The following is an 11,597-nucleotide window of genomic DNA, read 5'->3' on the forward strand; positions in this document are numbered from 1 at the left end:
TCAAAACCACGGAGACAGCACCTCACACTTATTCTGATGGCTACCGGAGAGGAGAATAAAAAAAAAAAAAAAAAAAAAAAAACCGGAGACAGAAACACCGAATGCTGGCAAAATGTGGAGAACGTGGAACTTTTGTGCATTGCCGGTGCGGCTGTAACGTGGCATGCCACTGTGCACGAGAGTCCTGATGGAGCTTGGAAAGAGGGAATGCAAGTACTGTATGATCCAGCCGCCACGCCTCAGACTGTGTGCGCCAAAAAACTGAAAGCAGGTCTGGAAGAGAGGTCCGCACACGCGTGTCGCAGCAGCACGCTGCACAACACACACGTGGCCAGATGCCAGAAGCCACTCAAGTGTCCACCAAGGGTGAATGGATAAATCCATCCTGGAGACATCATTCAGTCTTAGAGAGGAAGGAGATCCTGACGCCTGCTACAAGGGGCGTGGACCTTGAGGACATGGTGCTCTGTGAGATGAGCCCACACAGAAAGACAGACTGTGTATGAGCTCTCCAAAGCAGCCATCTTCACGGAAAGAGAAGCCAGAATGGTAACGACCAGGAGATGCGGGGGAGGGGAGGCGGGGAAGCTGTGGTTTACCCGGCCCAGACATTCGTAGGTCTGCCAGAGAGACCGATGCCGTACGGTCGCCCTCATAGGTGCAGCTGAAGAGAGAAAACAGATACACATGTGGGAAGGGGAAAGGAAATAAAGAGAAGGAAACAAGCCATCAGAGACTCTTGACAGAACCAACTGAGGCCGCGGGAAGGCGGGACGGGGGAGGCCCTTGTGCTGAGCGCCGGGCTCTGCGTGTGAGCGGTCAGTCAGCAGATCCAGCACCGCCCCGTCTGTTAAACAGCTGAAATTTAAATTAAAGCCTAAATCAATAAAGCTTCTCCATAAAAACATAGTAGCAAAGGGTATAGAATTTCAGATTCGCAAGATGAAATGTCCGCAGACATGGTTCACCGCGGTGTAAATATACGCAACGCTGTTGGAACTTTTTACCTCAAATGTTTAAAATGGCAAAATCAACGTTATGGTTTTTTAACAATTTTTAGAAAGAACCCCTTCTGTGAGAGTCCAATCTTTCTATCGACTCCGTTTGTTCATGTGAGAGAGCGAGCCGGAGCGAGCACGCATGGGGGGGGCGGGGGGAGGGGTGAGAGAACCTTGAACCCAGTGTGGGGCTCAGTCCCATGACCCTGAGGTCACGTCCTGAGCCCAGATCAGGAGTTGGTCGCTTGGCCCACTGAGCCACCCAGCGGCCCCCGTAAGACTCCTTTTAGATGAGAGCCGTCGCACACTCACTCACAGCTAGAAGGTTCTGCAGAGCAGCGGCGGAGGGTACCTCCACGGAAGTGGTCCAGGGTGAGCTGCTTCCATCTGGGAAAAAACTCTTCACGCTTACCTCGGCCGTGAACAAATCAACGCCAGGAGGATCTTGATCATAAGTGCGGAAGTTTCAGACAATCATCTTTCTAAAAGGCGCCCTGGGGAATAATTTCCAAGATCTTGGGCCCAGCGAAGATTTATTATAGTGTGGAGTGTACCAAACAAAAAGAAACATGGGTTCATTGGGAATTACTTAAACGGATGACTTTTTGTCAGAAGACACCTCTCAGAGAGTCAAACAGGCGGAGCAGGGGTGAGCACGTGCCGGCCGCTTATCGGACAAAGGACTCGTATCTAGGACACGTGCCTACCATAACTTGATCAAAATACAGACGACCCGCCAGAAAACATGGCCATGAGATTTGATGAGGCAACTTCCAGGAAAGAGAGCAAACTGGGAAGAAGTGCATGAAAAGGTCAGTCCTTCCCAGGAACTTGCCAACGGCATCCCCGGGAGACCCCTCCACACACAGACCACGCTGCTGAAACGCACACCCTGAGCACACCCGGTGTCGGAGAGGTGTGGACCCACGGGAACGCACACCCAGCTGTGAGTGTGAACCTGGGGGTCTCCGCGGTCGGATCTCCCAAGACGGACACACGCTGACTCCATGACCCCCCCCCACCCCATTGCACACGCAGGTGCACGCCCAACACCAACGGGCACCTGCATGCCGGAAGGGCTCAGCACGGTGTCCTGCTGCCGTCTGCACCCGGAAACAAGCCGGCTGCGGCTCAGCCGGGGCGGGGGTAAACGGAGGGGCGCCGGGTCGGAGACGGGATACTGTGCGCGCATCGCCCTTAGCCAGCCGCCTGGGAGGGGAGCGAGGACTCCGGGAGCGCAAGCACAGGGGCCGGCACGGCAGCAGATGCTGTCTGATTCCATGTCAGAGACAAGATGACGCGCCGGGAAGCTACAGGACGGGGTCCCCGGGGGAGGGAGGACGGACACGGGGTGCGCGCTTGGGGGGCTGCCCGGCGAGTTAGCAGGGAGGGGTGGTGGGTTCTGTTCCCCGCGCCCCCGCCCCCCGTGGGACCGTTCCGGCAGCCCTGCGAGTCCCAGTCCCAGACCGTCCGCGGGGGACCCCTGTTCCAACCTGCAACCCGGACCCTGCGTGATAACGGGCTTTCCTGGGGAGGCCTGAGGCCGGACTGCCCGGGGCTGGTCCAGACTCCGGCTTTCTCCCTCGGCCGGGGTGGAGCCCCGCATGCGCTCACAACTTGGGAGGGTCCTGCCAGGCACGTGTCCCCGACGGAGCACGTTGGGACCGGCTGCTGCGACCCACTGAGCTGCCCTGGATGTGCTCCTGGCCGGAGGGAAGGGACTGCGCTGGGAGAGCGGACAGCAGGCGGGAGCCTCCCTCCCTTCGGCCTCGGTCTGGCCAGGCAGCGCTCCGCTCCCCCAGGGACCGGGCAGGAGGGGCGGGGCTGAGCAGGGGCCGGCCGGCTGGAGGCGGGCCACCTCCAGCACCTTCAGCACCCGCATCCCAGCCCCTCTACCTCCCCAGCCCTCCCTGAGGCGGCAGGTCTCCGCACCCCTGCTTTCCCCCAACAGGGCTCAGAGTGCACCAGGAGACCGCAGGCGGGGACATTGCAGCCAGCAGCTCACAGGCGCTTCCCTTGAGCGGGGACTGCTCACGCGGCAGACCTGTCCTAAGTAACAAGGAGTGGGGTCACGGGTGCTCCCTGCATTGCCATGACGCAGGCAAAACAGCAGGACGGCCCCGTCCAGACCCAGCCTGGGCTCCGGGCGGATTCTCACGCGGACACAGAAAAGCCAGGGAGGAGCAGGATGGAGGGGTCTCGTGCAGGGCAGGGAAAAGCAGGTTCCAAGAAGAGCCCGCGCTCCGCCACCTGGCCCGCCGCACACGCACGGCTGCACACGCGCACACATGCACCCAGGAAAGGATGTGAGGACAACCAGCCCCGAAGGCCGAAGGAGCCAAAGGACTGAAGAAAATGACACCAGTTCTGTGGACAACAAGTGGTTTATTCCAGGGACCTGAGGACAGATGGACGTCTCGGGCACCAGCAGACACAGTCCATCGCCACAAGTCCCTGCCCGGAGACGCCTGTTCTCAGAGCCCCAGGAGGAGGATATGGGCGGACAGGTGTGTGTCACCACCTATCACCAGGGCAGATGGAGGACCTTGCGGCCAGAGGCTGTCCTTAAGGGTGTGGCTCCCAGAAAGAAAGAATGTGGTGGTGGGGGCGGCTGTGTCCGGAGGCGGCCGTGGATCCGTCCTTCTCCTCGGGCATTAGCGCCGTTCTGTTCCCTGCTGTCCCCACCGCCGCTGGGCTGAGCTCTCCTGAACATACATCTGAGAAAAAACAGGCCAGTTTCCAGGCTGAGTCCCAGGTCGAGCACTGCTAGGTGCTGGGTGCCCCTGCGGCCTGGGAAGGGCGCTGCCCACCGTTGTCCCAGACAGGGGTGCCCGTCCCCTTCTCTCCGGGGGACCTGCCCTGGACCTCCGTGTCCTCCCGTTCTCCCCAGGGCTGCTGGTCCCCAGGCCAGACACAGACGGTCTGAGGGTGACCCACGCTGGAACAGGGGTCTCGGCCCCGACATTGGGCCCCTATCCACTCAAGGGGCCTCCACGATCCCGTCTCCTCGGGAATCCATCCGGGGTTTCGGTGTGGCAGAAGCGAAGTTCTATGTCCAAGACACCCAGGACAAAACCCAGTCCCCTTTGGACAGAGGTGGGCAGACACCAGGGCAGCTGCTGGGTGGTTCCCCTCCCAGAAACGTCCAGAACAGGTGAAGGAAGCGAGAGAGAAAGCAGCTGAGGCGTGGCGAGGGGCCGGGCTGGGAGAGCCACGGGCAGGGAGGGCTTGGGCTCAGGGTCCCCTTTGGGGAAGGAGATGTTCCCCAGCGACGACGTTCTGGGCTGTGGGGGGAGGGCGCCGGGGATGGGCTGAGCGCTCAGCACGAGATAATAGAGAGCGTAGAGGACATGGAAAGCGACAATGACCGTGACACTGTACGAGAGGGAAAGAGCACGGGGGAGGGGATGAAACACGGTGGCGGTGGCGGGGCATCGGGGTCGGGGCATGGGACTGAGGGGAGCCGTCCAGGGAGCTCTCCCTGCAGAGCGGGGGGGCTGTGGAGGGGGCTCTGGGAGCCCCGCAGGAGCAGGTGTAGGGGCAGGGGTTGGGCCAGGGGCCGGGCCAGGAGCACGGCCAGATGCAAGAGCAGGGCCAGGGGCAGGAGCGGGAGCCAGGGGAGGGCCAGGGGCAGCAGGAGCGGCCGGTGCGGGACGCAGGGCTGGCGCTGGGTCAGGGACACGGGAAGAGGAGCGCAGGCAGGGCCGGGAAAGGGCAGGAGCAGGGGCGGGAGCTGCGTGTGGGGCGGGAACAGGGGCCCAGGCAGAGGCAGGGGAAGAGCCAGTGGCCCTGCCAGGGGCCCAGGGAGGGGCAGCGGTTCTTGCAGAGGCAGGGGAAGGGGCAGGGGCTGCGTGTGGAGCAGGAAGAGGGACCCAGGCTGGAGCAGAAGGCACAGGAGCAGCGGCAGGACCTCGGTCTGGGGCAGGAACAGGGGCCCAGGGAGGGACAGACGAAGACATAGTAGCCCTGCTAGGGGCAAGGGAAGGACCATTGGTCCTTGGAGGGGCAGGGGAAGGGGCTGGGGAAGAGGCCCCTTGGAAGGGGCAGGGGCAGGAGCAGGGGCAGGACATGGGTGTGGGGCAGGGACAGGGGCACAGGCAGGGGCAGGGGCAGGGGCAAGGCAAGCGGCAAGGGCCCTGGCAGGCTCAGGGGAAGGTGCAGCAGTCCTGGACGGGGCGGGGGGAGGGAAGGGGCAGGGTCTGGGGCAGGGGCAGGGGCAGGATCCGGAGAGGAGCTGGAGCAGGAGCAGGGCCTGGGGCGGGAGCAGGCACCAGCTCTTCCTGGGCAGCGTCAGGCTCCCCGTGGCCCGGTTCCTGGTCACCTGCCGGCTGCTGGTCCCCGGCTGAGGTGGCGGCAGGCACCGTCCCCCAGTGCCCAGCTCCTGCTGATGTCAGGGCCGGCCCGAGCTCCTTGGATGGCGGAGCTGGGAGAGGAGAGAAGGTCACCCGCGGGCCTGCCTCTGCGTGTGCCTTGGCGCAGACGGGACCCAGCCCGGGGCCTCCCAGAGAAGCCGCAGCCCGGAAGGAAGCCTCAGCGGGACGGCTCCCCGAGCGCGGTGCACCCGCTGGGTGCTCTGAGCCCAGGCCTTGCTCCTGGCCCCACACCAGCCTGTGGGGCTCGTCCCTGTGGGGCCCAGCACTGACCCCTCCCCACACACGCCCAGGCACCCAGCCCTGGCCTTCTCACCCTCGGGCTCGGCTTCCGCATGGTGGCCTGGGAGGTTCGGAAGCCTTTCCTGGGACCTCAGACTCCTGGGTCAGAGAGGAGGTCCTGTCCACCCGCCTCTCCTCCTCATCCGTGGCCTTCTGCAAAGACAGGGACCGGTCGCCGGCCCGGATGCATCACAGCCCTGCCCGGCCGACCCCACTGTGCTCTTGCCCCGTCCCCCGGCGGCTCCCACATCAGACACAGACCTGTGTGTGCACAGCCCTGCACCCACACCTGCAGGGCTCTCGGGATCAACCCCGGCCGGGAGCTCGCATCCCTCCACCTCGTCTCACCAGCCAGCCTTGACCTTGAAGGAAACCTGCCCACCAGGCACCTGACCCCTCACCCACCTGCTCCTGCTCAGGAAGGCCCCAGCCCTCGTGAGTCCTCCTTGCACACACGTGCGTGCACACCCACGCCCCCCCACACTCGCACACGCATGCACACACACACAAACACAGGGGGACGGGGACCCGGGGCTGTGCCCGTCGATGAGAGCGTGTGGGGCTGTGTGACCGGCTCTGGCCTCCCGCTGCCACCTCTCTCTGCTTTCGGCCGAATGGCCAGAGGCGTCGGGCAGCCCTGAAACGACCTCCCGAGCGAGGGGAAGTGTCTGCCGAGCGCGCAGTCCTCTGCTTCCAGCGTCCCGCGTTGGGATGCAACGTGCGAACATGTTGTTGGTTGGACGATGTCCAAGGCAAGGAGCTGCGCAGGGGGGCGTCCCTGGAATGTGGGGGCCTGGTGATGGGGGTTCCAATTCTGTTGGGCTCCGTGGTCAGGGAAGTGAGGTCACCACTTCCTGGAGACCCCTTCCCTGACTTCCTCCTTATACGAGAGCCTTCTCCAGCTCTGGAGGAAGAGGGACATCCTCTGTTTCTCTAGGCTTGGGGTCCTCTGACCCACGAGCAGCCCTGGAAGGTTTCTAGTCTGACTCTGGAAGTGCACCAGCACTGAGTGGGCCAATCATTGTCGACACATGGACACGGTAATGTGCTAAGGAAGCGCCGCAGGTGTTCCTGTGCCAATGGCCTGTGGCCGGCAGGCCTGGCGGCTTCAGTGCCCTCCAGTGGGCCCCCTTTCCCTGGATGGGAATCCCCCTGGAATCTGTCTTCAGGGCTCTCTTCCTGCTGGTTTCAGGACCAAGGGAGACACTGTGGTATGGCTTAGAAGGCTCCTCTAAGGCCCTCCCGCCTTCTGCACACATCACTGCTCCCCAAGAAGCAAGGCTGGTGTGAGGCACTCATTCCCTCCAAGGCCCAGTCGCTCCGCTCCGTTACATACACAGTGGCCACGGCTGCCTGGCTGGGCCAGGAGTCCTAGGAGAGCTCTCCTTTCCTTGGATCAGAGTTCATATTTCTGGCCAGAGAGAGAAGTCCCATCTGTCCTCTGCTAGAGGAGGTGAACTCCTGGGCTGGGTGGCCCTCAGGTGCCTGAGGACATGGGGGTCCCCCTTGGAGAGAAGGGTGATGGGCACCCCTGCCTGGGAGAACAGGGAGCCGCACCCTTCCCCGGCCACAGGGGCACCCATCATCTAGCAGTGCTCGGCCTGAGACTCAGCCCGGAAACTCTGGCACAGGTTTCTCACAGCTGCAGTGTCCGGAGTACTCAGCACAGCGACGGTGGGGAGAGTAGGGACCAGTACTAATGCCTATCGAGGATGGCGTCCAGGGTTCTGGTGCAGAGGGTGGAGAGAATGGTCTGGAGCAGGGAGGTGGGTGCGGGTCTCTCTGTGCCGAGAGGCAGACCCTGGGGTCATCTGCTGTAATGCTCGGGACCCACCGTCCGCATCCAGGGACTGGCACTGCCCGTTCTGAAAGCAGGTCCCACAATGGTCAGGACTGTTTGCCTGTGGCTGCAGGGAGCAGAGTGAGGAGGACGAGCCGCACGGCCTGGGGCTCCCTCCCAGCCTGCAGCAGACCTGTGGACCCCCGGAGGCCGTGCCTGGCTCGGCTTGGCACACACAGCGGGGGAGTCTCCCTCTGGCCTCTGCTGCACAGCTCTGCCATCCCTGTCCCAAACCCCAGCTCCGCCATTACAAACCGGGAGACCTGGGGGAGAGTCTTCGGGGGGCGGGGGCTAGATTACTGTGGGGACTGTGGAGAGAGGACAGGCCCCAGGCTTCTGCACTGCGAGTGGCGCATCCCAGGAAGCCGGACAGATACGCAGCTGGGTGGGGCCTGGCTCCAAGGTTGGCCTCCCCCATCCGCCCAGGAGGGCCTGCTGCCACCTCATTAGGCCGCCAATGGGCACCTGAATCCCTGGGAGACCAATTCGGAGCTCCTGGTATGTGGCCACAGGACATGCACAGGGCATGGAGAGAGTGCTGGAGAGGGTGGGGGGGAAGATGTCTTCTGGGACTGAGACGCTCCTTCGGCTACCTCCATTGTGGGCCCCTGGCCTCCTGTGCTGAGCGTTCTCTGTGGGTAAGAGTGCACCCCGGGGGTCCTCATTGGCTCAGGCCACGTCCTCAGGTTCTGAGCTCCGCTCTGACTGGAGACCCTGCCTGGGACTAGGGGACCTGGGATCCTGGGCGGGGGTGTAGCCGAGCTGAGACCTGCCCCCTGACCCCCAGAAGGTGCCCTACCACTGCCTGGCTCCAGCTGGGACAAGAAGGGCCGGGAGCACGTGGCTCCCTCCGTCCCGCCATCATCACCGGCTCAGCAGCGAGACCAGCTGCTTCGAGGACCCGGTATAGCCGTCAAGCACGCGGCCAGGGTGACCCCAGCCCAGCCTGGCCCCTGGAAGCCGAGGCCCTGCTGCTCCTTCTGTCCGCCCTGCACGTGCAAGGGGACAACAGCACACCCGCCCCCGCTGCCCTCACCCGCCACTGGGAGACGCGTCCGAGCGGGTGACGCAGCGGTCCCGCAGGGGCTCGCGGGGGCTCACGGGGAGGGGCGCGGGCAAGGCCCCCGAGAGCCCCACGCCCTTCTGCAGAGAACAGGGGTGGCAGCAGCCGCGGAGCCGCTCGCGGGTGCGGACGGGCACGTCGGGGGCCCCTTCGCGCGCGGACAGGCGTGGCGCCCAGACTCCACGCCTCGCGCTGACCCGCCACCACCAGGACCCGACCCTGGGGCCTCCGCCGTCGTCGGGGTCCCACCGTCCCGGAGGAGCGGGGATGGCCGCCCGCCGCGGACCGAGCTGCAGGACAGCGGGAATTCCCGCCCGCGGGTCCTGCCTGCCTCTGGGGGCCCCCGGCGCCCCCAACGCCCACCCTGCCCCCGCCCCCGCCCTCCTCCCTCCACGCGACCCGCGAGTCCCGGCGCCGGCAAGACCGGGAGGGGCCGCTAGAGGGCGCGGCGGCGGCGGCGGCGGCGGCGGCGGCGGCGGCGGCGGCGGCGGCGCGGTGTGACCCTCGCAGGGCGCCGTACGGCCTATAAAAGGCGCGGCGCGCGCTCGGCCGCCCTTTCCCCGCGGCGGCCGGCTGCGGGGGTCGTGGCCGCTGGGCTCCGGGCGGCGGCTCGTGCGAGGCCGTCGGCTCCGCGGCGGTCAGGCAGCGGCCAGGTAACGGGGTGTGCCGGGCCGGGCCGGGCGGCGGCCGACGGGAGGTGTGGGCAGCGCGGGGGCCCGACGGCCTGGCCCCGGGCTGGCTGCGGGCGGACCGCGGCGCCGCGACCCCGGCGGGCCGGGCAGGGGCTCGGGGACGCGCGGGCCCGGGGCAGCGTGTCCGGGGGGGCGGAGGGCGGCGGCGGGTAGCGCTCGGCCCCCCGGTGCCGCGGCCTCGGGGTCGTCGGTCGGGGCGGGCGGCGGTGATCCGCGGGGCCGGGACGCCGCGCTGCCCCCAGAGGCGTTGCAGGTGCGGCTGTCGCCGTGGCCCACCTGTGTCACCGGAGGCAGAGAGGAGCGGGGCTTGTCTGCGCGCGGCGTCCCGGCTGGGGCGTCGCCGTGGTCCGCGGCCCGACAGCCGAGCGCGCGCCGGGCGCCTGGCTCTGGGGGCGGTCGCGCTCCCGGCCCCTCCTGCGGCCCCCGCACCCGCTGGAGGCCACGGTCTGCGGCCTGACGCAGGCGGTGGCCCTGGCCGCTGTCCAGGCGGGAGACTTCCGGAGCTCCAGGGCGGTGCGTCCGGGGCCGCCCGGCCTCGTGTGGACGGCGGGGTCTCCCGGCCGCGGACTGGGTGCCGTCCTGCCCGGCTGCACCGCGGGCTGCCCGTGGGGCCCTGACAGGCGACAGCAGGAGCCACGGTTCCCTGGTCCCTGGCAGCCTTCTGCGCTCTGAAACGCTAGCGGAGGTCAGAAGGACGGATGCGGCCGGGCCGGGCCGGGGACGTGGACAGCGGCTTCTGTTACACTTTCGTCCCTTAACACAGGGAGGAGGGCGATGCCCGGCCCACGGACGGGAGCCAGAGGAGCCGCCCGCCGGCCTCCCGACCCAGGTAGGAGCAGGGCCGGCCTCCAGGTGGGTGGCGGGTGCGCGGGGAGGGCGGCCCCACAGGTGCTGGACCTGCCGGCACCCCGGGTCCAGCTGCTCTGCTGCACCTGGGCCGTCGGGGCAAAGAGCAAGCGGCTATTTCTACGCTCAGTGCTCAGAACCGTGAGCGCTAAGAATGGTTTGTAGCCGGACATGCCCCAGAGCCGCCGTGGGGGCCTCGGGCGCGTGGCGGGCGCCCCTGGCGTCGGGCTTCTAGCTCGGATCGCCAAACGCGTGGGTTTTCTGAGGCGACCGGGTGTGAGCGGGCGGCCGGCTGCGGGCAGTGGGATGGGCCAGGAGACGGTCCCTCTGGAGCGCTTTCCGGAAGTCGTGCGTCCCTGGCCGAGAGCTGCTCCGAGTGGCCTGGGGTCTGCTCCCTGCGTGGGCTCTGGGCCCTGTGCCCACGGACACCCCTGCTTTAAGGACCCTTGAGACAGGCAGTGCAGGAGGCAGGTCTGGTCAGGCTGGGGCGGGGGAGGGACACAACTGAGCCCTGTAAACCAGGGCGGGGAGGCGGGATGGCCTTGGGAACCCCAGTGGGGCGACACGTGTGACTCGGGCATTCCTGCCTTCTTGCAGGAGGAGAGCTCAGCAGGGTACAAGCAGGCGAGACGCGGGAGGCTGCTCGGGAGAGGCTCACCGATTTCGAGGTTAAAAAAAAAAAAAAAAAAGGTAAGACACTACGCATTTATTTTCTAAAACATTTACAGAACGTCAGGGTGTTCGGAGGCGATCATGTTTGCGCAGCAGGGGCTGTCACAGGGGTGTCGGCGGACACTGTTACGGGTTCCAGAGGGTGCAGGCGGGCGAAGGCGGAGAAGTGGGGCCCGGGGGTGGTTTGCAGGGGCACTCCCCGTCGCTGCTCTGGCCTGGGCAAGGACAGGGCGCACCCCAGTTTGGACGCCCCAGGCCTGTCCGCGCAGCCCTGCGTGTGCCTTGTGTAGCAAGCGAAGGGTGAGCAGGCTTCCCCTGCACCCTGTGTCCTGATTCTTAACCCAGCCACTGTGTTCAGGGGGACGAAAGTCTTGGCAGAGTTTTCTAACTGCCAGAGCCCGTGATTCTAATTTCTTTTCCCTTTAAGACGGACTTATTTTAGAGCACAAGCCTGGGGCGGGGGCTGGGCGGAAGAGCAGGGAGAGTCTGAAGCAGAGTCCGCACTCAGCCCGGAGCCTGACCTCGCGGCCAGAGCTGAAATCTAGTCAGACTCTCGGCCAATGGAGTCGTTCCCCCCCCCCCCCCGGCGTCCCAGTTCGAAACTGCTTTTTGTGCCATATTTGGATTATCCACTGCCCACCCCACAGGGGAGAAAAATCTAGATGGGGAAGAAAGCTATTATTTAACGTAAGTAGGATGAGTTTTAGGAATTAATACTAACAAGACGGGTATTACAGTTGAAATTTTGGAATATGTTTTTTAGTAAAAGTGTTTCTCTTTTGGCAAAACTTGAGAATAAATTGATCTTAAATAAACCATCTTAACACTTGGCTT

At 65.0% G+C, this 11,597-nt stretch overlaps 1 long non-coding RNA gene and 2 other non-coding genes across 3 annotated transcripts; all 3 read left to right on the forward strand.

Annotated features, from left to right (window-relative positions):
* Positions 1-9,095: 9,095 nt before the first annotated feature.
* On the forward strand, positions 9,096-11,592 carry LOC131812438 (uncharacterized). The gene is made up of 3 exons (XR_009346347.1): positions 9,096-9,206; positions 10,009-10,074; positions 10,820-11,592. It is a non-coding gene; the product is annotated as an uncharacterized LOC131812438 (long non-coding RNA).
* LOC131813402 (small nucleolar RNA SNORA17) lies at positions 9,477-9,607 on the forward strand. Its single transcript, XR_009346802.1, has one exon. It is a non-coding gene; the product is annotated as a small nucleolar RNA SNORA17 (small nucleolar RNA).
* Positions 10,131-10,266, forward strand: LOC131813400 (small nucleolar RNA SNORA43). The gene has a single exon (XR_009346800.1). It is a non-coding gene; the product is annotated as a small nucleolar RNA SNORA43 (small nucleolar RNA).
* Positions 11,593-11,597: the final 5 nt, after the last annotated feature.

This window comes from Mustela lutreola, chromosome 12 (genome assembly GCF_030435805.1).
Source record: "Mustela lutreola isolate mMusLut2 chromosome 12, mMusLut2.pri, whole genome shotgun sequence".
Classification (NCBI taxonomy): Eukaryota; Metazoa; Chordata; class Mammalia; order Carnivora; family Mustelidae; genus Mustela; species Mustela lutreola.